The 26,085-nt window shown below is 39.6% G+C and overlaps 1 long non-coding RNA gene across 2 annotated transcripts in view; it reads left to right on the top strand.

Annotated features, from left to right (window-relative positions):
* LOC108350472 (uncharacterized) overlaps window positions 1-26,085 on the top strand; it is a 189,722-nt gene that overhangs the window by 98,558 nt on the left and 65,079 nt on the right. The window contains exon 2 of one of the 2 annotated variants that reach the window (XR_010064910.1): window positions 7,402-7,460. The exons of the other annotated variant lie outside the window; for it this stretch is intronic. This is a non-coding gene — a long non-coding RNA (uncharacterized LOC108350472). The remainder of the gene's footprint in view (window positions 1-7,401; window positions 7,461-26,085) is intronic. 2 annotated transcript variants of the gene reach the window in all.

Here is a 26,085-nt window from a genome sequence, read left to right as displayed (position 1 = left end):
ACCAGAGAACTCCTAAACCTGACAAACAACTTCAAAGTGGCTTGATATAAAACTAACCCAAACAAATCAGTATCCCTCCTCTACTCAAAGGATAAACAGGCTGAGAAAGACATTAGAAAAATGACACCCTTCACAATAGTCTCAAATAATAAAACATACCTTGGGGTGACTCTAACCAAGCAAGTGAAAGATCTGCATGACAAGAATTACAAGTCCCTGAAGAAAGAAATTGAAGAATATCTCAGAAGATGCAAAAATCTCCCATTCTCATGGATTGTCATGATTAACATTATAAAACTGGCCATATTACCTAAAGCAATCTATAGTTTAAATTCAATCCCCATCAAAATTCCAACTCAATTCTTCATAGAGTTAGAAAGAGCAATTTGCAAACTCATTTGGAATAACCAAAATCCCAGGATAGTGAAAACTATTCTCAACAATAAAAAAACTGCTGGGGGAATCAGCATCCCTGACCTCAAGCTATATTACAGAGTAATAGTGATAAAAACTGTATGGTACAGAGACAGGCAGCCAGATCGGTGCGATAGAATTGAAGACCCAGAAATGAACCCACACCTAGGGTCATTTGATCTTTGACAAAGGAGCTAAAATCATCTAGTGGAAAAACAACAGCATTTTCAACAAATGGTGCTGGTTCGACGGAGGTCAGCATTTGAAGAATGCACATCAATCCATTCTTATCGCCCCGTGCAAAGTTCAAGTGCAAGTGAATCAAGGACCTCCACTTAAAACCAGATACATTGAAACTAATAGAAGAGAAAGTGGGTAAGAGCCTCAAACACATGGGCAAATTTCCTGAACAGAACACCAATGGCTTATGTTCTAAGATCAAGAATCAACAAATGGGAACTCATAAAATTTCAAAGCTTCTGTAAGTCAAAGGACACTGTCAATAGGAAAAAATGGCAACCAAAGATTGTAGGTCTTTACCAATCCTACATCCAATAGAGGGCTAATAGCTAATATATAGAAAGAACTCAAGAAGTTAGACTACAGGGGATCAAATAATCCTATTAAAAATAGGGTACAGAGCAAAACAAAGAATTCTCAACTGAGGAATACCAAATGGCTGAGAAGCACCTAAAATGTTTAACATCCTTACTCACCAGGGAAATGCAAATCAAAACAACCCTGAGATACTACCTCACACCAGTTAGAATGGCTAATTCAGGGGACAGTAAGTAGAGGCTGGTGAGGATATGGAAAAAGAGGAACACTCCTCCATCATTGGTGGGGTTGCAAACTGGCACAACCACTCTGGAAATTGGCCTGGCAGTTCCTCAGAAAACTGGACATAGTACTACCTGAGGAACCAGCTATACCACTCCTGGCATACACCCAAAAGATGCTCCAACATATAACAAGGACACATGCTTCATTATGTTCATAGCAGCCTTATTTATAATAGCCAGAAGCTGGAAAGAACCCAGATGTCCTTCAACAGAGGAATGGATACAAAAAATGTGGTACATCTACACAGCTATCAAAAACAATGGCTTCATGAAATTCACAGGCAAATAGAATGAACTAGAAAATATCATTCTGAGTGAGGTAACCCAATCACAAAAGAACACACATGGTATGCACTCACTGATAAGTGGTATGAGCCCAAAAGATCTTTATACCCAAGATATAATTCACAGACATATGACGCTCAAGAAGAAGGAAAACCAAAATGTGGACACTTCAGTCTTTCTTAGAAGGGAGAACAAAATGCTCAAAGGAGATAGAAAGATGGAGGGACTTTGGAGGAAGAGAAGAGGGGGAGAGGAAACAGGAGGAAGAATCAGGTATGAGAAGACAAGGGTGATATACTGGAAGTCAGGAATTTGAACAAATACGTGTAGCAATAGGGGATGGGTAACTTGGAGTAGCCACCACTAAGTCCCAGATGCCAGGAAAGTAAGAGGCTCGCAGGACCCAACTGGGATGAGATTATCTGAAATGCTCAACAAAGGGGAGGGAGAACCTATAGATACCATATCTAGAGGTTGGGCAGGGCCCCTGGTTGGAGAATGAGGTCATCCACCCTTCTCAAAATTTTAACCCAGAATTGCTCCTGTCTAAAGGAAATACAGGGACAAAGAGTGGAGCAGAGACAGGAGGAAAGGCCATCCCAATACTGCCGCACCTGGGGATACATCCCATATGCGGCCACTAAATCCAGTCACTATTGCTGATATCAAGAAGAGCTTGGTGATAGGAGTCTGATATGGATGTCTCCTGAGAGACCCTACTGATATAGATGAGGATGCTTGCAGTTAATCATCAGACTGAGCACAGAGACCCCAATGAAGGAGTTAGAGAAAAGACTGAAGGAGTTGAAGGGGCTTAAAATCTCATAGGAAGAACAACAATATCAACTAACCAGACTCCCCTGAGCTCCCAGGGACTAACCACAAACCAAAGAGTCCACATGGAGGGACCTATGGCTTCAGCTGCATATGTAGCAGAGGATGACATTATCTGGCATCAATAGGATGACAAGTCTTTGGACCTGTGAAGGCCCAAAAACCCAATATAGGAGAACACCATGGTATCAAGGTGGGAGTAGTTAGGTGGGAGGGGGGCATCCTCATAGAAGCAATAGGAGGGGAGAAGAAAGAGGGGTGCTCCTAGTTAAGGCCGTTTCTTTCCAATTTCTTCATTCTTATTGTAATTATTCCTACTTCCTTGCAGGGTGGGCTTGAAACTCTTGTCCCATTTTGTCTCTCTGCAATATTCCTGCAGCATCTATAGATTCAAACAGAGACAGATAGGAAAGGTTGTGTTGGAAGTTTACAGATGGCCCATCTGATCAGGAATTTGACTGTGTAGGCTGAGCAACAGATGTTAATAGATGACAGAATACTGACATGTTTTCTTTCTAAACATCAAGCCTACAGGCTAGATAAGAAACATCATTTAAAAATGAGAGAGCTGATTAGCAATGTTTCTCAGTACGCATTAAACTAATAGCACTCATTCACTAAGTAAGTGGTTTTCAAGTTTTTGTTAACAACTTCTTGGGGTTTGTGTTTCAAAAGGTTTTCTTAAAAGCAAAATAAGGGAAGATTTACAAATTCCTGAGCTGTTTTCCTTGACCACATCAGTCATGTTTCTCCTAAGTCCCTAATGGCTTCCCTCAAGGTCTCATTCTCCCTAAATTGTTATGGAGCTGTGCAAGGGGCTTATAAATTTCTTTGTACTTATTCGCAATTGAATGATCAATTAAATTGCTCACTATTTCTTAAATTGACAGGACATCTAAGAGATTTTTCAAAAAGGTGTTTAAAGAAATATTAAAGTAAACTTGGCTCGAATGTCCAAAGCCGGTTTCACTGGACCACTTTATTGAGGCAGAGAGTGAAGCAGTATGGGAAATGCTACAACGAATGGGCTGAGCAGCAAGAGGGTGTTTTCATAACAGTATGTGAGCAGCCCTTGCAATAGGGGTGTAAAGTGAATAAATAAATTCATAAAGCATGGACCCTAAGAAACAACTTGCCGAGGTTAAGACTAACCTTGGACTATGATGCCAGAGAACAAGTCCCCAAGAACAGGATGCCTCATAGTTCTAGACATGAATCTCATTGCTAAACACAGAGAGTTACTCTTCCTGACTTTGGTTCGTTTTTTTCTATAAATTATAATATCCACCATAGGAAAGGCAGAGGAGCTAAGCTATGTTTCTCACCTCAGTTCTGGCCCAAACTATCAACAAGGTCATTTCCCTTACAAACTTCTGACTACTGCTTTTTTGGTGAGGTCATGTAAGCAAGAGACCTAAAATTCCTGACATTTTGTTCTCCACATAAAGGAAGAGAATATAGCACAGTTAGCAAAGGAAGAAAGGTGGAGAGTAATGGAGACCATGGGGAGGGATGCGTGTCGTTGTGTTTGAATGTAACATTTTCTGCAGAGGCTCAAGGGTTTGAACACCCTATGCCTAGCAATTAGGGGAGGCAGGGAATCTTTTGGAGATGAAGCCTAGTTTGAGGAGGCAGGTTGCTATAGGGTGGGCTTTGAGCTCATAAACCCATCTGACCTGTTTTCTGATGCATAGAGGCATATGGAATGCCAAAGGATTCCCAGTTGCAGACTCTGCTGCTGTGAACTCCACAGTGGCCTGTACTTTCCTCTCAAAGAGCGAGCCAAATTCAAATTTTCCACCCTTTGGTTGCTTCCATGCATTATTTTGTTACAGCAGGTAGAAAGGCAGTCTGGGGGCCTACACCTTGGTGTTGCCATAGAGTAGAGTGTAAGGCGCTGAGGGAAAATTAGTACTAGGCTTTGAAAAATGTCAAAGGCAAACTTGAGATTGATAGCAGTGCATATATCAACTGAATAATGATCTTACGGGGTTATGGAACAATAGGAGGACCCCCACATCTGTGCTGTATATTCCATCCAGAGCTATCCTGAGAGGTTAGGAGTAGGCAAAAACTCACATTTACTGAGAAATATTTCTTTTATTCACACTAGACGAGGAGTTGCAGTCAGCTACAATTTAATTTTTTTCTTTTGAAGATTAAAGAAGGATGCCATTTTTATAATCAGGAGAGTTTTTGGAAGCAAAATCAGGCTGACAACTTGAGTTGAAAATCCTTCCTCCCTTTGATCTCCGTATTCTCAGGAAGGATCAAGCAGGGATGATTCAGCTGAATACCTTGGACTGCTAGAAGAGCTGCTGGTGGGGCTAAGTCTCTCGTGACAAAGATTTCCCTCCTTTACATTGATCAGGGACCCTCTTGGTTGTAGACTGTGAGAGCAGAGGCACGACAGATGCCAGAACACAGGAGCGAATTAAAAGCTGTTCTACCTTGTCAGAGGTGGTATAGGGAATAGGAGAAGGCAATGCAGAGTTCTATGCTGTATAACCTGAAGAACGTTATTTATTGTCTATTTATTTCCATTCTGTAATGTGTGAATGGAGATAATAATGGTCCACCCTAAACCATCATTGGAAATGATTAAATGAGTTTTTATATTCAAAGCTTGTAGAAAAGATTTGTATAGTCCCTAAAGGAAAATTGCTAGGATCAACACTCTTGTCAATCTTGAGGACAGAGCATCCTACCTTTACAACTTTTGCAGGACCTGACTAGTACTTCTTAAACATCATCAGCAGCAGTGTCATCATCAGTATCACCACCACCACCACACATCACTTACTGTTACATGACCAAAGCAGTAGACAAACAGGACTGATATCAGCTCAGCTCAAACATACTTGGAACATCAGAAATTCTTTCAAATAAAATGTTCAAGGGCAGTCTAACATAAGGCACTCAATAATTTAAAAACAAAACAAAACTAGGTGTTTAAACAAACAAAAATGAGTTTGCGAGCTTAATGTTACAAAATAGTCCAGGAAATATTCATCTTCAAGAATAGGTAGCTAGTTTCAGGGTTCAAAAATCATCGAGGTAATTGTTCCCCTCTCCCTCTCGTTTGCACTCCTTCTCTGTCCCCCTGTTTCCAGGGTCCACAGAGTCTCTTCATCCTCGTCATAGAGGGGCTCCAATGGCTTTGAGCACAACATCCTAATCAGTTCTCCTCTGCTGAAGAAGACTTCACACATAGGGCTGCAGCATTTCCTGTGGACGTCTCAGGACATGTTTAGATTAGTGTAGCTCAGGCATATACCAATTGAATTGTGTTGTGTCAAGGAAACTTATTACAATGATTAGCATACTAGACCACATGGTTTACTTCTGAGGATGAGGAGAATCTCATCCCTTGAGAAGAGAGTAAGGATGTCCTGGTTATGTTTCTGTCGATGGGACACAAGCTAGAGTTACCCGGGAAGAGGAACCATAGTTGAAAAAATGCCCCCTTCAGTGTGTGTACAAGCAAGTCCATAGTACATGTTAAAATAATGATTGATGTTTCCTAGGCCCAGCCTAGGGAAGGAGGAACCACCTCCGCTCAGGCAGTCCTACGTTGTCTAAGAAAGCAAGCCGAACATTCAATGAGGAACAGCTCTTCTCCATGGACTCTGCTTCAGTTCTTGCCCGCACTTTGCTTTGAATTCCTTCCCTGACTTCCCTCAGTGATGGAGCGTGAACTGAAAGCTGTAAGCCTTATCACAGCAATTGCAACCCTAATTAAGACCAGTAATGCACCCCACCTCCTCGGAAGTCTCCGTTCAAATCCCTTGTGTTAAAAATCTGGAATTGGATATTTCTAATGTTCTAAAATTTTCTAAGGTCACAAATCTTATCCGAATGATGACTATGGTAGAAGCTAAGAGTGGAGAAGTCTCTTGAGGAAGGCTGTATTCACTGTTCCTCAAACCATAGCTCACGGTCCTCCAATCGCTGCTGTCTTGTGAAACACTACTTTTTCTCTGCGGATTCAGGGCAGTACTAGCCATCAAGAATCATATCCCTAGCAGACAGGAAAATCATTCAAGTCAAGTTCTGTATTATACTCCGTGTAATATACCTCTTGTTCTTGATAGAATCAATATCCTCAGAAAACAGTGGCTTAGTTCTAAGGTTAAGATCCTTTGGGCTCTGTATTGCATGCCCTAAGGTATTGTGTGGGGCTGCCTCCGTTTACAGTTGGACTGTGTTGTTTGCAAGGCTTTATCATTCATGTGTATGGTGCCTGGGCTGGGATGATTTTGGCTAGGATGAAATAGCTAGTCCTCCCAAAGCCCTCTGGCATGTTCTTCACACACACACACACACACACACACACACACACACACACACACACACACACACGAACACAGGCATGCACCCACCATGTACGTAAACACGCGCATGCGCATGTGCTCATGCATACTCCAGCCTCAGGATTTTTCCCGGATGAGACATGACTAGTTTTGCTGCCAAGGTTTATGGATTGATCCAGGCAATAACTGAGCCCTTAATTGGTTCAAATGATGGAAACACAAAGCTTATGTTCAGAAGGAGGATAAACTCATGTGTGGCACTCTTAAAACTATCTTGAAGATGGCAAACATTATTTGCCTTTCAATAGTATTACATTCCACGTACCACATCTCTGTGTGAAATGACACTTTTGAGCTTATCTTGGTCATACGGCTCTGATTCGGACCTGCTCTTGATGGAAATAAGTGTTCAGGTGAGATTATCATGCTATAGCAAGACAACTTGCTTCTTGGAGGATCATGTGCTGGAAAAGAGGCTTAGATAGCACATGCAAATGCAGCGGCCTCCATCTGGTCAGGCTGACCTATTTTGAATAGCTGTGATCCCTTTTAACACTGGGGATATTGCAATACTTCAGAGTGCAAGGCAGCTTAGGCTTAGGCTGTGGAAACAGACAGCGCCTTGAAAGACATTAGCTTTACTATGAATTTAGAAATAAACCATGAGGCACTCTGAAGGGACCATGAAACAACTAATATTCTCACCCCTGCAGTTTGTCTTCCAGGTGAGCTCCCGTGTGAATTGTCAACTCTGACAAGGCTCCTGTGCCAGGTAAAGTGAAATTGTACATGCGTCTTCTTCACAGAAGCCAGCACTCTACTCTTGGGGGCCACTCAGTCCCTGTGGCAATTACTAAGCACTTTATTAAATCGGTAAACAGGGAGAAAGCACAATGGAATGCACCAACACACTGAAGTGGCTTTTAAAAGCCTGTTTCTCAGGGAAGCCTGTGAAGGTGTTAGAAAAAAGGAGGTTGCATGAGGGAGAGGGAGAAAGGCCAAACACCTTTTATTGAAACTTAAATGCCTCCACCTTTAACATAAAGGAAACAGTGAAGCTGCCTGTTAGCGTATTGACTTGTTATTAGACTGGGTTTTACTGAGTAAAAAATACTAAGTGAAATTCTCAGATCAGCAAAGCCATTTTTGATCTGAGCCTATCACTTCTTAACGAAGTCCAGTGATTTTACATGCACTCATTCTGGCAGCACTAACTCTATGTCGAAGATTCTACCCAGTTAAAAAGCAAATATATTTCAATGGTCATTGGGTTCATTCAGTAGACACTCATGGTATATGTACTGAGCAGCAACATTATATAAGTGCTGTGCTGAGTAACTTAGCTTACATAAAACAAACAAAGCTTTGACATGCGGAATAGAAAGTGTACCATCTCTTTCTGGAAGCATTACAATAGCAGAGTGGAAATCTATTCTCTTTGTTTTTATTAAAAAACTAGCGGGAGACTGAGAGGAAACTTTGTGACATTTTTCGTTCTTGCTGAAATGAATTAAAGCTTAATTAAAAGCTGTTTGACCTCCCCTAGGACCTTTATATATTTTGTAGGAAAACTAGAGAACCCCAAGAGTAGCTACATACAGCCAATGTTTCTGAAAGCCTAAAATTACATAAATTCTAAGTTAGAAAACCACAGATAGTGTTCCAAAGCACACAGGCAACATGTAGTTCTCTACCAATGCACAATTTTAGTTTTGGGAGTGTGCAGAGCTGAACTTAATAACCTGGGAGTCACGCTCAAGCCAAAGACCAACAGGAAACCTTTCATGAATATGTAAAGAGCAGAAATCCTGAAGAAATATGAGTCACAGACAAGGGCATGGATACATCAAAGACACCAATGCCTCAGACCTGTGGCAATGACAAAGCCTTCCCTTAGGGATCGTGCTCAGAATTGGCAACATGTTCCTTTGGTCTATGTGGGCATGGTGGTAGCGTGTGCAACACTGAGCAACTGCAGCTTCCTCCTCGTGGATGACTACAGAGTGCGCCCCATACAGATTTCTCATCAAGACTAGCTAACTTCCCTCTCCTGTGCAGCACATAATAAACAAGCTGAGTTTACAGGCTATTGCATCGTTTGTGATACTCCATTATGGGGAGCACAGCCTGCTTAATCACAGCTTTTCTGTATGTGTGTCTGCTGTATTTTTATCCACTTACTGCAAAGGGACAGATAGCAGTAGAGCAGATAGACCATAGTGCCAATTCAAACAAATATTAAGTTCCCAATGATCCCAGCTATATTATAGGGAATAACCCAAAATGACTCCCTTATAAAGTTTGTCCACGCAAGGCACAGAGAGATCATGAGTGCCAATAAATAAGTTCTCCAATAGCAGAGTGATAGATGCTGAGGTAAGAAACAAAGCAGAGGAAGGTGGAGGAGGTGACAGAGTTTCCTCATATATTATTAGATAAAGTGATTCCAAACAGAATTTTTGGAAGTACTGGGATTTAGGTCCTATCTACTGCTCAGGAATGAGCTACACAAAAATCTCTAGGAACATGGTATAAAACAGAGGTAACAGCATGAGTAGAGCCAGAGATCCAGTAGGGCACACCAAATCACAGAGAGAAAAAGAACAGGATGACCTGTAATAGCACACGCCCACTCCATGTTGAGCCATCTATTGTGAGCTATGACTAGAAGGAAATGACTCAGTTACTTAAACAGAATTATGTATACCTTAGAGCAGGCACACTGATCAAACATTGAAAATATAGGTAAATACCCTTGATCTCAGTTAAAACTGTGCTGAGAAAGCCTTGTCAAATTCTATGAAGAAACACAGAGGCCCAGAAGCAGGAAGAGTCTGCCATGTTTGGGCTGGGGAAGTGTGTGTGTTTAGAGGCAAGGGTCAGGGTGCTTATTTCTGTGATATGAAGATGGGGAAGGACAGTTTCTTGGCTTAGGTTGCTGTTGTGATAATATGCTGCAAGATTGGATTAATGTGCTATCAACAGAAGTACTGAATACTTTAGATAAGCTACTTACAACAGTCTAATGTCACCAGCACATTAATGTAAGGTTTAACCACATAGTGCTTGTGGATAGAATTAAACACACACACACACACACACACACACACACACACACACACACACTCACACACATACCCAGAGAGAGAGAGAGAGAGAGAGAGAGAGAGAGAGAGAGAGAGAGAGAGAGGCAGAGGGAGAGGAAGAGGGAGAGGGAGAGGGAGGGGGGGGAGAGAGAGAGAGAGAGAGAGAGAGAGAGAGAGAGAGAGAGAGGGAGAGGGAGAGGGAGAGGGAGAGGGAGAGGGAGAGAGAGAGTATGGAGGCATAGGAAATGATTCGACAGAGTCCAGCCTATTCTATTCTTGAACAGGCATATGCAAATTATCAGTTCTCCAAGTATATCATGCTACCTTGGACCCTAATAAGGGATGTCTCAACATCATTGATTTCACATTCCTAACTCTCACCTAATGCCATTTGGGTAAGATCTAGAATTCTCTTTGATTGCTGGTACACGGTTTGGTGATTCTATGGAGGATTTTAACAGAGGGTTGTGCTCTCTATGATCTGCAAGGCTTTTGTTATGGTTAAAGGACAGATTGAACACTGTCCTTTTTGGTATTGTTTTATTTTGATTTGTTTTGTTTGGGACTTCGAACCAATATCCTTTCTACCTTCCCAATCTGACTCCCTGACTTTTCTTTGGGTGCACTGTTTCCTTCTTAGGGATGAACACTTTTTTGCTCTTTTTATTTCTGTCTTAATTCTGTCTACATTGTCGCTTCCAGGGTATTCATCAGACAGGTGTACTTCTTGGACATACCAGAAATAGATCAGAGTTTTCTAGATATCACCAATCTAGATATCACCAGGCCTACTTTTCACTGGTTTATTCTTCCCCTGTGTGGTTACTCTAAACCTTTTCTGTTTTTCAATCTGGAGACAATGCTCAGGCCATTTGGGGACTCTGGTATTCTCCAACCTATCTGTTTGGCTCCCTGTCCACTTCTCCTTTTTTCTGGATACACAACTAGACTACCTTTTCAAGACTCCTCTCTACCTAATTGTGACTCAGGGCCTCTGTATGGCTTCCTCCGAATACTTTGAGTTGATGATAAGATAGGGTAGAGAGTTTGATTGGGGTTGCTATAACAAGGTGTTAAGTTCATACAATAGAAATCATTTTGGGTTTAACAACAGATGATATAAGCTTTCAAATAAGAAAACAAGAGAACGAGATGGTAGAAATTTTGCCAAGAGATTGTTGGAGGTAGCAGCAAGCAGTTGGATCAAATGTCTGCCTCCCAGGCTGTCAAAGTTGGTAGAACGGCTTCATTGCTCACTTTGCTGTAGCTCCCTAAGGCATAGTGGTACAAAGGAGTTGAAAGATGTGGAGAAGTGTTGTGTACACAGACAGGCTGGGGAAAGAGATTAAAATGGAAGCTTCATTGAACCCTTGGGACTAGCAGTGCCCTGAGGTTTGTGGGCACATACCCAGCTGCTACTCAAGCGGGGAGTTTAATCCACATGGAATAAACCAGCTGCTGTTTTATTTCCTTGTTGACTTTTGCGCTGCACCTGGGGAGTCTTGGTAACTGTCAACAAAGATTTAGAAGACTAATAAAGGGTTAGGCGCCCATGTGGTTGATTCTGCTTGTATGAAAATATACAGTTATCTGTGGTTGGATAGCTTGTATGAGGGACTCCAGTCATAAAGGATGGTGGGGAGCAGACAGAGGGCAGAATAAGGGGGTGAGTTTAGTAAAAAAGGGAAACTGAATATTGATGTTCTCTCCCACCTCATATTCTGTGTTTAGAGTCCAGGACGGTAGTGGATATCTGTGTGACTGTTGATTTCTAAAGGCTGATGGAGAACCTCAAATGGATCTAAGCTAATGCCACACTTCCTTATCCAGTCAAACCTATAGGAATGATTAACTGATAGAGACAAAATGTCACCTCCTTTGCCTGAGGTATACACCACAGGGGTGACATTGTGATTTATGATTTATACTGTAGTGTCTTTTCTGCATGAGAACAAGTTTAGATTTTACTTAAGCACACACATTCACATGACTCTTGCCCTACACTTCTATTTCTCTCCCCTTCTCCCTCTATTAGATGTGCTTTTAAATGCACTTTCTCAATATATCATGTGTTCCAGATTTTCCCTGACTTGGGCTCTAATTCTGGGGAATATAGTTCAGCTGACAGAGAGAAGACATGACTTTGAAGCCTAAGAAATGCACGTTTAGGGAGAAATCCTCACCTCTATCTTTGGGGGAAATGTCAGGTAGGGAGACCGAATATGTTAAAGATAAGGTATCAGTTGAAGGGGAAATAAGTGGGCTAAGGATGGGCATTAGTGCCTTAAGCTCTCGTCTAACTAGGGGCAGAGGTTGAGGAGAGCAAGGTTCTTCAATGCTAGAACCAGGGCCAGCAAATCTAGGGTAGAAAGGATTATGGCTTTTTTTTCTACCTAGGGGGTTTGAGCTCATGTCTGACTCACCTGATCTCTCATCTGTTTGTGCTGAGGCTTACTCAGTTATTAGTCATGAGAGTCTAAGGACGTTAATCTTCAGAGTAGAGCCTTGGTTTCTTTATCTGCAAAACAGCATGTAGCATGCACTGAGGAAATAGCAAGTAAAGTATTTTATTATATCATTATCCTTATAAACCACAGTAGGCAATAGGATTTTTTTCCTTATGTAAGTTGGACTTCAATTTCTATATAAGACCCAACAAAGAAGGATACAAGCAAAGGTTAAAAAAATACAGATAAGTTGTGGGAAGAGGGGTGGCTGGGTGAGGGAGCACCCTCTCAGGCAAAGGGGATGCTGATTTTTATTATATATATGGTACTATATATGGTATTACACACACGCATACTATAAATGATTAGGGTGTGATGGTTCAAGCCCATAAATTTGAGGTTAACTCAACTATATATCCAACAATTACAACAACATCATCAACAACAACAAAACAAGCAAAAAGGCAATAAGAAAAGTGCCCAAAACCAATTGGGAAATATAAGTGGCTGCTTGCATGATGACCTATAGCCCAGAGAAAGTTTCCTTTGCATGTTTAGTGCCAAAGGCACATACATAGGATGGAAGACTATCTTGAGAGAGGGTGAAAAATGAATAAAAGTGGAGGAGGAGCGAGAAGAGGGAGAGGAGGAGGAAAAGAAAAGAAGGAACAGTTAGAAGACGAGAAGGAAGAGGAGGAGGAATAAGAGAGAAATGGCACACTAAAGAACTGTAAACTAAGAATTTTCCAGAGTTGCCTAATGTTGATCTAGGTGGAGAGTTTTCCTGAGGACAGAAAGCTATTCAGTTAAAAGTCTACCTTTGTAGTAGAAGGTTTATTTCTACCTTGCTTGCAGACATTCCTTATATATAATTTCCAGTGTCAGTAAAACTGGAAGTCTCCAAAGATAGAATAGAAAAAAATCTCAGCCACCAAACTATGCTTTCCCTAGCTCCATGTCCTACTTTCTTTATTCTTTTTAATTCCTGTTAGTGTGGTCCCAATGCTCCTGTGTGACAAAAGCTTTTCCTAGCGAGATGCTATACACACATATTCTCACTGCAGATAGGAAGCCCACTACAGACCAAAGTATGGATGCCATCAAAGTTTATCTTGATGAATGATGACCTTTATCGGGATTATTTATAGGAGTATGTTAAGGGGTTAATTACAGAATCAGAAGACTTAAAGATAGTTGCATCACCAAGGCCCACCCTAGCATGGATAATAGCAAATAAAAGCTTGGAAACCTGGATCATTCTGCACCACCTGTAGGAAACTCAAAAGGTTGTAGAACGCCCTTTTAAAGTGACTCTGGCCTAAAATTCTTCCAGGCAGCTCAGCTGATTTCCGCTTCTCTCTCTGGCAGCTGGTCTGGTCTCAGAGTCTTCCTTGTAACTCAGCTTTGATCTTTTGAGAAGAACTCTCTGCTTTCATAGCTTACTGTGGCAGGGAGGGGCAACTAGAAATCTGCTCAGTTTCAGGGACTTCCTGAAGCTGTTTTGAGCTGATGGAGGAAGGAGCTGCATCCTGATGGAGAAGAGCATCCTGAAGGATGGAATGTTTTAGTCTCAGAGGAAACTGTTACATAATAAATGCAAATCTCAAGTTAAGAGCTCAGGTATAGCTAGAGGTATTGAGAATACGTTTTTTTGGTTGGGGGAGAAACTAGGCATAGAACACAGAAAAAAATCTCCAGCAGCATTTCAGCCTCAGGCAGGTCCCCAGGCAAACTTGGGAGCAAAGATTACAGTTTAGGCTTAGCAACAACTCCAATGTGAAGAATCTGAACTTTCACTTTTCTGCCCTACGCAGTCCTCAAATAAATACCACTGAAGCACTCTTTCAGACTATGTGGATGTCTGAAACTGATTTTAATACACATCCAGTTTGTTGTGGTACTCATAGTTTGTAACAAGACTGAGCATCATGGTGAGAGAATGTAGTAGAATTATTCCCTAAGGGTGAGAGAGATGAGAGAGGGGGCAGGGTTCTTGTGACTTTAAGTCATAACCCTGTAACCTCACTCCCTGTTAATAGGCACTATCTACTAAAGGTTTAACATCATCCCTCAGCAGTGTCAAAGGCTCATGACCATTACCTTGTGATATGGAGTTTGAAGAACAGTTCAGTTCCAAATCACAACAAAGATATAAAGGGTAAGAACTTTGAACAGCCACCCCAGCGGACCAAGAGTGCTTCTTCAAATAGAATCAAAGATGGATAATTAGCAACAAGAGAAACGAAGACATGGAAAAGCTTATTGAAAAGACAACTGGGACCCAGAAAACATGAGCATGATGGTGACACACATTTTTGTCTCATTAGGATTATTCCAAGGACCTAAAGATGCCTGGCCATGTCTACAAACGCAGAACCTCTCCTTTTTAGGTTATTGTAAGGTGCTACAGGCATGGGGTTAGCCATAGGAGCTGGGAGTTTTCATCCTGTATCTGACTCAGACAAACTTTGTTACTGTGGGTAAAATCAGTATAAGTCTTTACATCCTGTTTTTAGCTATAAAATAGCTTTAAAATTTGTGTGGTTTTGGAATAGGAATGATTGTTTTTTTCTGACTACACTGGCTTTTTGTGTAGATATTTTCAATGGAATGGTAGACTTTTCAATTTTATCTCATAATCTTGTAAGTTTTTTCTTTACATTTCAAACCAGATTATTAGCCATTCAAATACAAGGTGTTCCTTTTGTTACTACACGATGTTTATGTTGTTTGGCTTGAATTAAATGTCATTGGATATTTAAATTACCATATTAGTAATACTAGCTTGCCACTCATTTTTCATTTTCTTAATTTCAACCTTTTTGAGTAATTATCTTTTAGGTACAGCCATTGAAAAACCATGTTAGTATGTTGAAATCTTCCCACAGGATTGGTCAAAACTTTTATAAATATTTGATTTATTGTTTTATTTGAGCTCATTTTATATTGCATGCTTTCATGTATTTTATTTAGCTTTTTCCTCCTCCTGCCACTCTTCCTCCTCTTCTCCTCTTCCTCCTCCTCTCTTTCCTCTTCCTCTTCGTTTTGTCTTCCCAACTGGATGCTTCAAATTTTAATGTTTACCTAAGCATGAAAATCCTTAGAATTTATTTAATATATCTGGTTTCCTCCCAAGTAACTCAAAAGCACACTACCCTATATTAGTCACGGGACACCTCCCTCATTTGATATTTGGATTCTAACTATAAATCAGATTTATCAATAGTCAACAGTAAATAAATAGCCAACAAAAAAAATCAAGTTCATTTATGCATTATCTCAACTCTGTGAACAATTTTAATCTCCTCTTTCTATCTAACCATTGCTCTTGTTATTTTTTCTTCTCTCTGACTCTTCTGTTTTCATTTAGTGAAGTTCTGTCAGTATTACTCTTGTGTTGCTTTCTTTAATTGATTTCAATGTATTCATTCTGTCACTATTCCCAACATTATTTCTCTGTCTGTCTTGGTATTTGTTACTGAATAGTGTCTCTGACTAGCCGTGTGTCGATGATTCTTATCATCTACCTTTATGTCTCATTGTCTTGCAAATTTATATTTAATTTATTCTTCCACTCCTTTGGAAGAACATTAGCACCAAAACAGGTTTTATATGGGTGTCTCAGCTTTCCCAATCTGTATTGATACTGGAATTTCCCATGTTCATTTGCCAGCAATTAAGACTCAGTCCCAGGTGACAGATTTATTCCTTTGTTCAGACTCCATGCTATTTGATCTGGTTTTAAATAAATAACAGTTAAGCTTTTAGTCCTAGGAGTTTGAGTACCCTTTAAGGGATAAGAGAACTTCAGTTGTCTTTGGTGCCCACAATGAGTGAGTCTCTTACCTCCCATGCATGCCTGACCATTTGCATTTGCTTCTGTATCTGGAACGGACTCCACCATCTCAGTCCCAGTTGATGTTTGGTATCATATCCATGTATTTCCTAAGAAAATTTTAATTTCTATTTCTGGGTGAAAGGCTGTTCTAAATCCCCTTTAGGCATCATATTTTATATTAAATGGCTATGAGTGTATTATAAAAATCACCCCTGAAAGCTGATGGGCTTATCCCAAGAGTCATGATTTCCACTCATACTTCTGGGGCTTGACTAATCTGGATTTGCCATGCTTTAGAATTGTCCTTCACTGTCCAGGCAGAAAAGTAGGGAGAATAAAACTTAAGTTCATTATTTTCCTTCTGTCAAGTCTTTATTTGGGTCTCCAACAGCCAAGCTTAAATTGAAGTCTTAGGTATCTTTAATGAACACACACACGTCAGCCTCTTAGACACAGAATTGAGAGGAGAAGGTTGAAAGGATGTGGCAGAAAATAATCCAGCACATCACCAAGAGCATGTTACAAGGAGCTAGTAAGTCACTGGGAGACACAGGGCATGTACACAATACCAGGAGGATACACATTTTTCAAAGCTGCAGTAGTCCAAGGCATTTTTAGATACCCACTCGGCTGGAAACTACAAAACTGTTCAGAATTGCATGGTACAAAAGAGATCCACATTTCCAAATGAGAAAATCTCACCACCTTGGGAAATTTGTCCTTCACTTGAAATATTGAATCCTGTGAAGTTATTATTATTTGTTATTTATTATTATTATTATTATTATTATTATTATTTAGATCTCATTGATCTCAGCTTTCTTTTATATTGAAAATAACAAAACATGGGCAAATATTTCATTCAATGATTGCTCCATTAAGAGCCATAAAGTCTGCAGAGCTCTAGCTGTGCCATGGCCCAGGCCTGTGGCCAGACAGATTTCCTGGCCTTTGAGCCATTTTGCTTGCAGAAGAGGCAGTTGAATGAACACTGAAAGCTCAATATCTGACTATAGATGGAAAGATTTCCTAACTCAAACATATTCAACACTGAATGCCTCTGTCTTGGTTTCTTTACTTGTACTAAGAAAAATCTTTTTTTTTCTAATTTTTTTTATTCACAATACATCCCAATCACAGCTCCCTCCCTCCTCTCTTTCCAGTTCACACTTACAAATCCTATCCCCTATTATGTCCCTCCCCCACTCTGTGGGTACTATCCTACCCTGAGAAATCCAGTTCCAGTAGGACTAAGTACCTCTTCTCCTACTGAGTCCAACTAGGCAGTCCAGGTAGGGGAAGGGATCCAATGGCAGGCAACGTAGACAGCCCCTGCTGCAATTGTTAAGGGACCCACATAAAGACAAAACTGCACATCTACTACAAATGTGTAGGGTGCCTAGGTCCAGTCCCTGCATGCTCTTTGATGGGTGATTCAGTCTTTGTGAGCACCCATGGGCCCAGATTAGTTGATCTATAGGTCTTCTTATGGTGTCCTTGACCTCTCTGACTCCCTCAATTTTCTCTCCCACTCTCCCACCCACTTCCCTCTCTCCATTCACCTCTTTTTTTTCTTTTTTTTCTTTTTGCTTTTTTTTTTCGGAGCTGGGGACCGAACCCAGGGCCTTGCGCTTGCTAGGCAAGCACTCTACCACTGAGCTAAATCCCCAACCCCTCCATTCACCTCTTATGACTATTTTGTTTCCGTTGTTTCTGCTTCTGAGTGAGATTCACTCATCCTCCCTTGGGCCCTCCTTATTACAAAGTTTCCTTGGGTCTGTGGATTGTAACAGGTTATTCTGCACTTTACTGCTAATGTCCAATTAGAAGTGACTACAGACCATACATGTCTTTCTAGGACTAAGTTTCCTAACTTGGAATGATATTTTCTTGTTCCATCCATTTGCCTTCAAATTTCATAATGTCTTTGTTTTTAATAGCTGAATAGTATTCCACTGTGTAGATCTACTACATTTTCTTTATCCATTCTTCAGTTGATGGGCATCTATATTGTTTCCAGTTTCTAGATATTATGAATAAAGCTTCTATGAACATAGTTGAGAGAGTACACTTGTGGTATAGTGGGGCATCTTGTGGATATATGTCAAGTAGTGGTATACCTGAATCTTGAGGTAGAAGTATTCCCAACTTTCTGAGAAACTACCAAATTGATTTCCAAAGTGGTTGTATAAGTTCTTACTCCCACCAGGAGTGGAGGAGTATTCCCCTTGCTTTACTCAGAATGTACTGTTACTTGAGTTTTTGGTCTTAGCCATTCTGGCAGGTATGGAATATCAGAGTCATTTTGACTTGTATTTCCCTGATGAGTAAGGAAATTGAACATTTTGTTAAGTGCTTTGTGGCCATTAGAAATTTCTTTGCTGTGAATTCTCTGTTTAGCTCTGTAATAACCCATTTTTAATTGGGTTATTTGGTTTGCTGATGTCTAATGTGTTGAGTTTTTTATATATTTGATCTAATAGAAATCTTGAGAAAGAATTTTATATTTTCTGTCTTCTCTACTCTATTTCTTAAATCCATCATTTTCTTTCATATTTTCCAAGCAAAAGAGAGCCAGCTTTGCTAGCTGGCCATGGCAAATCATACCTTGATATTGAAAAAATAATTTTAAAAAGATAGAGAAGACTATACATTTAGATTTCCAGAGTATATGCCAAGTTTTGGCTCCAGTATATACTTAGATTTCTAGGGTATATACCAATTCTTGGCTTCAGATATCTCAGTCCTTATCTAAAATGTCACATAATATACCTTTTTATATTTTGTATGAAACTGTCATTTTTAAGAGCAGAGTTTGACAATTTATTGGTTTGTCCTGTGGAATAAATTGGGGGCACTGGACCTAAGATTTTATTGTGTTCCCTTGAGGCATAGCTGTGAAGCTCCCTCCTATTTGTAGACAGACATGCTTAATTGTTGCTTTTCTGGCTAAATAGAAGGGCTCTGTTTATTGGTGCTTTTAATTATAGCAGGCTTGTGAAAAGGCATGCAGGGCCTCTTCAGTGAGGGCAATTCAATAAAAGCATTTCGTCAGTAAATTATTTTTGCCATCAAGAAAACTGAGCACAGCATTCAAGTATTTCACAAGGAACAACTCGGTTTCTCCCTTTAATGGACCCATGCTTTTTCACTACTTTTCCTGTGATTTTGTTTGAAAAGCATTAGAACTTATAAGGGCACTATGCCTTCCCTTAATATTTAACCTTGTTTTATAGAGGGAAATCTGAGTTCCCTGTTCAGGGTCAAGGCATGATTGTAAGTTATCTGGGAAAACATCACTTTTCTGTGAATGACTGTTTGGAAGAGACCATCATGGCCATTAGCTTTATTTAGAAATTCTTTTTTTTTATGAAATGTTTTTGAAATGTGTTGCACCAAATGCACAATTTAATTTTCAAATCATGGGATTTGGGCATAGATTAAGGCTCTAATTCTAATGCAAATGACACCAACAAAATCACAGACCCAACAGTAATTGAAAAAAAACAAAAACAAACAAACAAACAAAAAAACAAGTTCCATGGGGAAATGGAAGAATGAATGGAGATTTTTTTTAAAAAAAAATGAGTATTTCTACTCCAATGTCTGCTCATAGATTTTGTCATTCTTAACCCAAAACACAAGACAGTTTCCCTTCTCTTGAGCCTAGATAATCATGCCTGTCTCCCTCCTGCATGCCTCCATTGGTAGTGTGTGTGGACAGTGATCTTGTGTGCCTTGTATGCTAGTTCATCTCACACCCTGGCTATCATGCCAGGAGAAGTCACAGCCATGTGCAGACGCATGTGCAAGTGCTCAGCTGAGGTCCTAGCAATAGGTGACTTTCATATGTTAATGGGACCTGAGATTATCCCATTGACAACAAGAAAGCTTGAGTAAGCTATCCTGTTGGACTCTGTCAAAACTGAAGCTTCATGAAGGAAATAAGGTTGTTGGTTTAAAGCCAGTTTCTTAAATTATGGGTCCCATGGGGTTGTGAAAACAAATGTTAGGGGTCATAAATGTGACCTGTAATGGCCAGAGACTATTTGTAATGAACCTGTGGTGTTTCTGGCCCTGTTCACCTGCATTACATTTGTGACCTTTGTGGTGTGTAAACATCTAACATTGCTGTATTTTCTTGGGAAATAGGCTCACGTAGACGGAAGCATGGTCATTCAACTTCCTATTCCTGTTCCCCCTGTCTAGCTTCCCATGCCATGCTTTCCCCAACATGGTGGAATCTATCCCTGTGCAAACATGAACCAAAATGAAACCTTCCTTCCTTATATTGTTCCTGATCATTGGGTCTTATCCCAGTAACAGGAAAGTAGCTAACGAAGTACCTAACCAGAAGCTAGTCTAGGAAGATTGCGAATAATAACCTAAAAATGTAAATAATAAAAATAAAATTCAGAACTTGAACTGCAAGTTACTTTGCACTGAGAGAGTAATTCTCATTGGAATTGTCCTTTTTTTTTTACCAAACAAGTTTAGGCACTGGCACTCTATCCTGCCAAATGAGAAATCTCTTCCTGTGATTGACTATTTGCTATTAAGCCCTAGTCTCTGTCCGTATTTTGTGAGATGATTTGGGGATGGCCAGGGCTTTCTGTGCCTGGTTATGAGAGGGCATGCAAGGTCCACCTGCCTCAGCTCACCCTTGTTTGCCATCAGGATTCTCTACAAGGTTCCCATCATATTCCTTGCAGCCCTTTGAAGCTCCCTCAGGTAACGGCAGGGAAATCCTTTCAGCTCTCTTGAGTACCTCCCAAATGTCAACTTTGGTTCCCTGGGCCACATTTTTACTTCTCTCTGCAATGCTTGCTCTCCTTCAGACCACTCTCAGGCCACACCTTATTTTTTTCTGTAACCAGACTTTCTTGGGATTTGATTGCTTCATATCAGAAAAATTCCCATATTGGCTTCTGTGTGTTTTCTTTAGCTCCTTCTCTTTTGTAATACAATGTAAGGTGTTTTAATCTTTTTAAAAGTTAGGCTCTGCTTAAATCAATAACAAAGTTAACAGACTAACGATTTTATGATTCATGAGTGTTTCTGTAAGTATGCCGTACCTCAACAAGAACTGTATAGATAGGTTTTATTCATGCTCTATTTCTACAGTCCAATTTAAAGAACTGGCTACATTCATAAGATCAATCCCAGGATATAAAGTGATCTCATCTCCCTACATCTCCCTTCCATAAAAATGTTTAATCTAGAAGTAAACATATAGTCCAAGGTAAGCCATGCATAGATTTAACTGAGACAATAAAATTTGGGGTGGCAGAGGTACAAATTCTTGTTATTTTAGAATGTAGTTCCCAATGTAGACTATGAACAAAGTGTAAGGGAAGAATTTCTACAGAAAAAGAAAACTTGAATAGATGGAAGTGAACAGAATTCCATTGTCTTTGAGAGATAGAAAATGGGGCTCGAGTTACCAGGCGTTTTCAAGTTGCCCAGCATTTGCGTCAGCTCCTTTATTGAAAGGTTATATTGAAATAGCTTATGCAAGGTTTCTTACAACCAAACACTCAAGGTTCTTGTATTTCTTTTCCTGTAAGAATGTGTATATCATTGATTGTGGAAGTATTTCTTGCTTCTGAGACTTAATATATTTGTGGAAATGAAGACTTTTACTAACATAAATGCTTAACTGATAACAAGAAGATAGTGCATTCATAATACATTTAGTACATTGTAAATATCAATGTGACCATTCTGGTGATTTTCAGTAAATTATTTATTACCCTTTTCTTTCTTCCACTATGAGTAAAATGTACTTTGTCTACTGTCAGGGAACTGACATCTGAACTAAGCAAAGCTAGAGCCCTGCCCTGAGCAGATTCCTGAGAAGGGCTTGACCTTTTCAAAGAACTTGTCCCCGGAAGACTGCTGCCTCATTGTCTAAGGAGAATATCTTGGGGTTTAGAGACTCACCTTATGTCCTTGGGCACTTCCTAGTACTCCCCCACCCTAAGCTTCAGTTCCTGCTTCAATTCCTGCCTCAGAGCTTTAAATGCTGTACATTCCTCTCAATAAATGAGACCTTGACAACAGAACCTTGCTTGGTCTCCTTCTTTTCTCCCCCCACCCCTGGACCCTCAGGTAGCGCCTCTTCAGAACCCTGAATAACTGGACCTGCTGCACGGGTTAGTATACTATGTCAGAAGTGGCCATGTGTTTGCTTGGGCCAATATTGATGCTGTGCACAATATGTAAACTAAAGCCCACAAAGAGGCCTTATTTTGTCTCAGTGATTTCTTATGAGAAGTGCCAGTACTCAGTTCTAGCTCTTCAGCTTGGGGCCATGATAAATACACATGCTAAACTACCCAGAATCCATTGAATAATGTCAAGCCAAGCCAATTAACAACAAACAGTAGGAGCAATTGGTGACATTTTCAACTGGATTTTTAAGTGATCAACAAGTGTATACTATTAGCTAGTAATACTAGCTGATAACTATTATTGTCATACCAGTAGTTCATTAAAAACCTGCTTAACCTCTCTACTGTTTTGCTTTCTAACCTACAAAATGAGAACAACGTCACTAGGCATGTTGTGAGATGTAAAAAGTAAATCCCTGAAGAACTTAGAATCATGTTAACACATACTTGATGTTAAATAAATGGTACTCAATTATACACTTGGTTTAAATTTGGTCCCTTAGCCTCTTATTATTTGATATTTGTGTTACATTTGTTATTCTTATAACCAAATATCTGATAGAAAAAAATTAAGAGGAAGAGAATTTATGATAAGTTCACAATTTAATAAGTTTTATTCCATTGTGGCTGGTCTCATAATTTCTGCAGCGCAGCAGAATATTATGGTGACCACAGCAGCAACTAATAGGAGAAGGGTGTCCTCTCCTAGTAAATAGAATTGCCATGAAATAGGCCCTCCCACCTCAACCATTAATAAAGAAAATGCCCTACTGACTTTCCTACCAGCAACATAATATAGAAAAGCTAAACTATTTCCTTACTTTTCTTACATTAATTTTTTCCTTCTGTATTAATTGAAAGATCATACAGATGAGTTGAATCTAGAATATGGTTATTTGTGAGAACAGGACCAAGGGGGTGAGAAGCAACAGAATCATGTGACGAATCCTAGGAAATCCAGCTTCAGAGACTAGCATCAGGGTGCAGATTTGAGTTTATTTTCCAAGGCATAAGCTTATATATAATGTTTGAGTCTACCCTAAACCTCACCACACCTTTACCATCCTCCAATGAAAGCCCTGCCTGATGAGGTAACTCAAAAAGAGCAGGGTGGGGGTCAGGGGTTGGGTGGGGGATTGTTATCGGTAAGACTTTTGTGAGGTGTTCTGGAGCCATCTTAGATCTAATATCCTGTATGGCAGATCAGGACTCTTCAAGGAGTTGCAGGAGCCTGTAGTGACTTACTCTCTATTTCACTTTTATCTTCCCAAGGTTCCACACCCCTCACAGTTATCCAGGAAAAATGCATCGGAATGGTTGAGAAAGTCAGCAACATGAAAATGAAAATCAGAAGAAAAGTTAGATTAATAGATTAGAATGTTGAAAATGAAAACATTAGTGAGTAAAAAGCACAGTGGGGAGACAGTATTGTCATAGACTTAACTCATCAGAAGAAATGTTTTCGAGCCAGAGGGTTGGGAATTTTGTATGAGAGTGTGTCTCCTAGTAATGTCTGAAGCTGAGCCCATAAATTTCATCAGCATGATTGCCTAAACAAACTGAGCAAGGACAGCCATAGGCAGGGCAACATGGACAGGCTTAAAGAGGCCTCAAGTCTACATAACAAACTACAGACAACTTACAGACACCAAGAGTGGGAGAAATGGGAGAAATAGTCTTTCTCATGGAAGACCACACCAATCTGTTAGTCAATACCAAATGGTCATCCTTGAAAGCATACATTATGTAGACTGAGCATGGTGTTAGCGAATATATACATATATATTACACACACACATAATATTTTCATGCACACATATATACTAACATATATACAGATATATGCACACGTATACATACATGTATATAAAACAATTAATGAAAAAAGAGGTTATGGCTTTGAAGGAAAAGAAAGAGGTGTATATGAGGGGGTTTGCAGGGAAGAAAGGAAAGGTAGAATGTTGTAATTTTATTATAATATCAAAAATAAAAGAGACAAGGATTTTAAAAAAGCCTTATCATGGAAGAATAGAAAAACATCTTGTAAAAAGAATTAATGAACAATAATGTTAGGAAGGATTTAAACCTACCTAGCACAGTAAGCTAGCTTAGCCCTAAATTAATAGAGTGATAGAGGGGCAAAAATAAAATAATAATACTACCAGGAAAACGAGTTGAAAAATTACAAGAATTAGTAAATATATATATATATATATATGTATATATATCAATAATAACCATAAATGCAAGTAGCCTTGACTCACCAATAAATACAGATAGATTGGCTTACTGGAGTATAAAAGAAATATCTCAAATATTTAATGATGCACTTGATGGTCCCAGAAATAAAATAGAACAATTCCAAAACCAAAGCAATAGATGGTAAGAAATTAAGATCAACACAGAAAGAAAATGTCATAAACACTGGAAACAATACAGCCAGAGTAACAAAGTGTGAGTCCTCAAAAAATAAGATTTTTAAAATATAGCCAAAAGTATCCAAAAGAAAGAGATGGCCCAAATTAATAAAAATTAGAGATGAAGAATGTGAGACTACTGTAGATACCAATGAAACACAAACAGCCCTTAAGGAATACCTTGAAAACATATATCCCAAAGAACTGAAAAAAACTAGCCAAAAAATGGATAAATTTCTAAACAAATACATATGACTTGACAACATATAATCAAGAAGATACAAAAATCTTAAGGAGATCCAGAAGTACTTCCCAATAAGATTGAAGCACCATTGAGAAGTATCCCAAGAATAGAAGCCCAGGAATGGACAGAATTCCTACAGAAACCCATCAAACCTTAAGAAGCAAACACCTCAGCCCCTCAAACTGTTCGATAAAATTGGCCAGAAATGAAGTACCAAAGTCATCCTACAATACCATCATTATTTTGATACTGAAACCAGGTCAGAACACACAGTATAATAATGATAGTAGTAATAATAATAAAATAATGATGATGATAATACTGCTATGGTTGGTGGTGATATAAGAGAGCAATTTTCTTGCTGAACGTGGAAAAATTCTCAATGAAATTTGGCAAACCTAGTGAAGAACACATTGGAAGAGAAGAAAAAGGGGAGAAGGAGGAGGAGGGAAAGGAGGAAGAGGAGGAGGAGAAAGAGAAAGAAGAAGAAGAAGGAGAAGGAGAAGGAGAAGGAGAAGGAGAAGGAGGAGAAGGAGAAGGAGAAGGAAGAACCATTATGCTATAATCAAGTAGATAGTATTCCAGGGACACAAGTTTGATTCAACACACATGGATGAAGAGGGTTAAAGTTAGAAATCACATGATGATTTCAGTTGATGCAGAAAAAGCTTTTTGACAAAATTTAACTTTCTCTTCATGATAAAATCCATGAATAGTGGATGGAGAGATGACTTCCAGTTAAGAGTACTTGTTGCTCCTACAGAAAACCTGGGTTTTTCCCCAGAATCTTTATGGTGGTTCCCAAACCTCCATAACTTTATTCCAGGAAATCTGATGCCCTCTTCCAACTTCTGTGGGAACCAGGTATTACCATAGTATACATATACAAATCCAAGCAAAACACTCATAGCACAAAATATGATGACTAGTCAAGACATCCTTGAACAAGTTAGCAATAGTAGGGAACATATCACAGCAGAATAAAGGCTGTGTGAGTGTGAAATATATACCACTAACATCACACTAAATGGGAAAATCTGAGCAAGTCTTTTAAAATCTGAAACGAGGCGAGGATACTCTTTACTCTTTCCACTCACACTCAATATAGTGCGTGAAGTCTTAGCCAGAGCAACAAGAGGAAAGAAAGAAATGCACAGGATAAAAGGGAAAGAAGACCAGAGTAAGAAATTAA

The sequence above is a fragment of the Rattus norvegicus genome, chromosome 3, assembly GCF_036323735.1.
Source record: "Rattus norvegicus strain BN/NHsdMcwi chromosome 3, GRCr8, whole genome shotgun sequence".
NCBI lineage: Eukaryota > Metazoa > Chordata > Mammalia > Rodentia > Muridae > Rattus > Rattus norvegicus.
This window is presented reverse-complemented; position numbering and strand designations above follow the sequence as displayed.